This window comes from Zootermopsis nevadensis, unplaced genomic scaffold (genome assembly GCF_977971745.1).
Source record: "Zootermopsis nevadensis isolate Lab colony 2312 unplaced genomic scaffold, Znev_1.0 Znev_ptg000013l, whole genome shotgun sequence".
NCBI classification, from domain to species: Eukaryota; Metazoa; Arthropoda; class Insecta; order Blattodea; family Termopsidae; genus Zootermopsis; species Zootermopsis nevadensis.
The window spans coordinates 3,425,611-3,431,610 of NW_028259145.1; positions in this window are offsets into that span (position 1 = coordinate 3,425,611).

A 6,000-nucleotide genomic window follows, 5' to 3' on the forward strand; every position below is an offset into this window, starting at 1 on the left:
TCATAACGAGCTCAAGGTGCCCTCACATGCGCACGTCATACGACTGCACTGCGCAACAACGTCTGCGCAGGTGCCCCACTAACCTAACCTAACCTAACCTAACCTAACCTAACCTAACCCAAACCAACCAAGACGGGGTAATCTGGATCAGTGCAAATTGGTTTCCTGCGCACGAATTTTGGAAAATGCAAATGGATGCTCAGAAATTATTGAAATTTTGTATGGACGACATGCCACAGGTAAGTTAATGATATTCATACTCTATTATGTCTTATCGCTTTTTAGAAATTCGCACGAAGGCATCAAAGTCGTGAGGTGGAGGATGCGCAAAGTCGGCCACGACCACTTATCAATAACGATATTACGCGCTCACACAATCCCCCTATAACACAAATAGTGCTTATATGCGTGTAATACATCAAAACACGTCTAAAATTACATAATGTTTCCACAAGAATTATTTCTTGCAAAATGTATGCAGTGTAGATGTTGACACAAATACGGAGCAGATCCACGCGTAACGATGACCCAATCTAACTCACTATATATAAGTATCATGTAACGAAAGAATCGGAATAAACATACGTGAATGATAGTACGTCATTTATTAATATAAATCGACTCACAAAAAACTGAAAATAAATCTCTGGTACATTATTTTGCAATGCTTGGTGGGCGCGGAATTCGTGGCGCACGTCAAACTTGTGGTAAAATATTGGTGTCGTATGTCAAATGTCAACAAAATATAATGAAAATATTGCCTCACATTTACTCGAGGACACGACGTACTATCACAAAGACGCAGCCTGTCGGAAAAATAAGGAACCAAAGATAACACGTGCCATCTGTGATGACCTCAATGGAAAGAAATCAATACTTTCGAATGGCATATAGGACCAATCAGAAGTCAGTCAGTACTGATTTTGTCTTGGAACTGTCGGCTTGTCCCGATTGAATAGTCGCCATTAAACTAAGTTTGTAATTATTTGATTTCGGTCGGTCAGTATCAACGTAAATTTGTGTTCTAGAAATACTGTTCTTCGGGACCATTAACAAGATTAATTATCACCGCTAAATCAAGTATCAACGGGTGCTACCTACAGTGAATCTCAGTGTAAGGATGTCTTCTCGGTGACGTGTGAGAATAGAAACAAAAGAAACACCAATTCAACATAACATGCAAGAATATGTGCGGTTCGCCACATTGAGACATACGACTTCGGTGAAAGGACAATTGCATGCCATGTGTGCTCAGTAAAGACGTTTGTACGAGTTAGTAACACGTAAATCATATACAGAAGTCGCGTATCTGCAGAAGCCGGACCTATGTAATTTGAGAACATTTATTCTTTATAACGATGACTGGGGTCACTTAAGTAATTACATGTAGTGTAATGTAAAATTAAATAAATATTTTAATAAATTCTTCTTCGTGTGACAACATATATACTTCCAGAATGAAATATACAATAACATCATATTTAAGTGATAGGTGATTGGTGTACTTGTAATTACTAAAAATATGTGTCCAATAAAATATCCTTGTAAAAAAATTAAATTGGGTATGAAAGTGAAGCCCAGAATATAATATACTATTAAAATTTTCGGAATCGAATTTTTGAGTGTTTAATAATTTACAATTAAAGATAACGAGCTCAAGGTGCCCTCACATGCGCACGTCATACGACTGCACTGCGCAACAACGTCTGCGCAGGTGCCCCACTAACCTAACCTAACCTAACCTAACCTAACCTAACCCAAACCAACCAAGACGGGGTAATCTGGATCAGTGCAAATTGGTTTCCTGCGCACGAATTTTGGAAAATGCAAATGGATGCTCTGAAATTATTGAAATTTTGTATGGACGACATGCCACAGGTAAGTTAATGATATTCATACTCTATTATGTCTTATCGCTTTTTAGAAATTCGCACGAAGGCATCAAAGTCGTGAGGTGGAGGATGCGCAAAGTCGGCCACGACCACTTATCAATAACGATATTACGCGCTCACACAATCCCCCTATAACACAAATAGTGCTTATATGCGTGTAATACATCAAAACACGTCTAAAATTACATAATGTTTCCACAAGAATTATTTCTTGCAAAATGTGTGCAGTGTAGATGTTGACACAAATACGTAGCAGATCCGTGCGTAACGATGACCCAATCTAACTCACTATATATAAGTATCATGTAACGAAAGAATCGGAATAAACATACGTGAATGATAGTACGTCATTTATTAATATAAATCGACTCACAAAAAAATTGAAAATAAATCTCTGGTACATTATTTTGCAATGCTTGGTGGGCGCGGAATTCGTGGCGCACGTCAAACTTGTGGTAACATATTGGTGTCGTATGCCAAATGTCAACAAAATATATTGAAAATATTGCCTCACATTTACTCGAGGACACGACGTACTATCACAAAGACGCAGCCTGTCGGAAAAATAAGGAATCAAAGATAAGACGTGCCATCTGTGATGACCGCAATGGAAAGAAATCAATAATTTCGAATGGCATATACGACCAATCAGAAGTCAGTCAGAACGGATTTTGTCTTGTAACAGTCGGCTTGTCCCAATTGAATAGTCGCCATTAAACTACAGTTGAAATTAATTGATTTCGGTCGGTCAGTATCAACGTAAATTTGTGCTCTAGAAATAGTGTTCTTCGGGAAAATTAACAAGATTAATTACCACCGCTAAATCACGTATCAACGGGTGCTACCTACAGTGAATCTCAGTGTAAGGATGTCTTCTCGGTGACGTGTGAGAATAGAAACAAGTGAAACACCAATTCAACATAACATGCAAGAATATGTGCGGTTCGCCACATTGAGACATACGACTTCGGTGAAAGGACATTTGCAATCCATGTGTGCTCAGTAAATACGTTTGTACGAGTTAGTAACACGTAAATCATATACAGATGTCGCGTATCTGCAAAAGCCGGACCTATGTAATTTGAGATCATTTATTCTTTATAACGATGACTGGGGTCACTTAAGTAATTACATGTAGTGTAATGTAAAATTAAATAAATATTTTAATAAATTCTTCTTCGTGTGACAACATATATAGTTCCACAATGAAATATACAATAACATCATATTTAAGTGATAGGTGATTGGTGTACTTGCAATTACTGAAAATATGTGTCCAATAAAATATCGTTGTAAAAAAATTAAATTGGGTATGAATGTGAAGCCCACAATATAATATACTATTTAAATTGACGGAATCGAATTTTTGAGTGTTTAATAATTTACAATTAAACATAACGAGCTCAAGGTGCCCTCACATGCGCACGTCATACGACTGCACTGCGCAACAACGTCTGCGCAGGTGCCCCACTAACCTAACCTAACCTAACCTAACCCAACCCAAACCAACCAAGACGGGGTAATCTGGATCAGTGCAAATTGGTTTCCTGCGCACGAATTTTGGAAAATGCAAATGGATGCTCAAAAATTATTGAAATTTTGTATGGACGTCATGCCACAGGTGAGTTAATGATATTCTTACTCTATTATGTCTTATCGCTTTTTAGAAATTCGAACGAAGGCATCAAAATCGTGAGTTGGAGTTTGCGCAAAGACGGCCACGACCACTTATCAATAACGTTATTACGCGTTCACACAAGTTAACGAAATTTTGTATAGACGTCATGACACATGTAGGTTAATGAAATACATATTCTATTATATCATAACAATTGTAATAAAGTAATACGAGAAGGCGACAAATTCGGGAGTTGGACACGAGTGAAATCGGCCACGACGAATATGTTAGAAACATAAAATTAACTTAATTACGCAGACAAGTGCAGTTCACATTAAATAAATCGTGTGTATACGCGATTATATACATGTTTTAACACATATACACACAAAAGTATATTTTTTTACGAATGAAATATACCTCAAATTCGGCACAACGGCCGCGGCAGGTACATACGTAGCAAATCGCATACAGAATCAATCATACGTAAATACGTATGATACGATCAGCCGTAAATATGTGTAAGTGAATGATTTTGCTTCAATTAGCAATTTCATGTCGGCCTCAAACAATTTTAAAATGTACTTGGAATAGTTAAATACGCTAGTAATATTCAGTTTGTCTCATTTTGAGCTCATTTGCGTTTTCTTTTAACGGGGTCTTCTGCGCCTAATAGCTGCTACACGCCTACAAACAGTCGACAAACAATGTTTGCAAACAGTTTATCGACTGTATTTTGCTTTCCACTTGTAACCGGAAAAAAACACCGAATATTAGTTTGGAGAACGATATTTGGTTTCAAAATGTTTTCCACCAGTGTGTTCGGGTGTGTAGGAGCCTTAAAATAAAAAAAAAGATTGCTTGATAACATCACGTTGGTTACGCCAAAGAGAGTCAAGTGTACTGTCACCGCGTTGTAAATATTTTCCCCATGAGATTCATTTTGTAATTTCATCAACCGTCACTTCGTTCTCTGACACTAAATGTAAGTGCAGTTTAGGAACACACAACACTTCGAAAATACATTCTGACTGTGGCCAATTCCAAAATTGTTCGACAATTGATATTTACAATTTTAAGGGGTTTTGACGACGGTAGTTTACATCTAAATTTATTCTTTGTCAAGACTTTTTCCATCGTCTGTTCTTTAAAATCACGACGTTTCGAAGGCTGGTTCTGTCTCCGTCTTCAGGTGAGAGGTACCTACTCTGTTGGGTCCCTTATTAGTTGAGTAGGTACCTCTCACCTAAAGACGGAGACAGAACCAGCCTCCGAAACGTCGTGATTTTAAAGAACAGACGATGGAAAAAGTCTTGACAAAGAATAATTTTAAATGGATACTTTGCTGCATCATTTAATTTGTCTATGTCCACTTTTGTGTCAGGTTTGTTTAGCTTTTTTTCCAACTTATATTATGTTTCCGTTGCGTCTACTGATAAACAAGACTAATGTTGCAACGTTGAATATGTTCATGCCAAAATGACTCAAGCGCAAGGTTACCGTATTATAAAGATTTTTCCGAAAAGAACTATTTTCAGCATTAAAAAGAGTTAAGCAGATGAACTGTGAAGTCCAGCGGTCGGAATTGGCACTTATACTATAACACCAAGAAACCAACGTAGTTATTAAGTTTCTTTCATGCAACTGCATTATACATCTTCAGCAAAAGTTACATTACAATAAGTAATGACGTTTTATTTAGGTAAAGTACTCGAAAACAAATTTCTCTACAACCTTGGGCAAAAATTCAAATTTCCCAACGTACTGCTGGAGTTTCCAGGCATTTCCCTAAAAGACGTGGAGATCCTATGAATTAGTAATGGCGGATTACAATCGTAGGAAGCGTGCTTTTTGCTGTTCTGTATATGAAGAAACGCATTCATCGACCGCTGCAGAACGTCCTTACCAAATAAGATTTGAGGAGCAGTCTCCTAGCAGTGTTTTCAATATTGTGTGGCAATCGCAGTTCAAGAAGATAAAGAATTCTTCGGGAACAAACCGTGTTTACTGAAGAAACTACGTTTCACGAAAGTGGTTAGTAACAATTTCTAACCATGCGGGGATCAGAATCGCCCGGGTTCGTAGTTGAACATCATCACCGCTTTCCGAAACTGAACAGCTATAAACAAAAACTTTGATGTTGCACCACTGTTGTAAAGCAATCTATTTTCCAATACGTGGTATGAATAAAAACCTTTTAAATCTATACTGTAATTTGCAGTCGCCCTTCAACGTTCGTGCCGCTTGATTTCAACTTTAGTCAAACGACGCACACAGTTTTTATTAAAAAGCAGTTTATCAATCTCCTACTCACCCCTCCTACGCGATGACCTCGAAGATACTGGTCTTCTTAGCGCATGGAGACCGCACGCATAAGAACAGAGACTGCAGACCAACCAAGTCCTCACAATAGCAAATTATGAACGACACACGCAAAACAGTCAAACTGGGCACCAGAACAGCATTCAGCACAAGGCATACGTAAGAAAC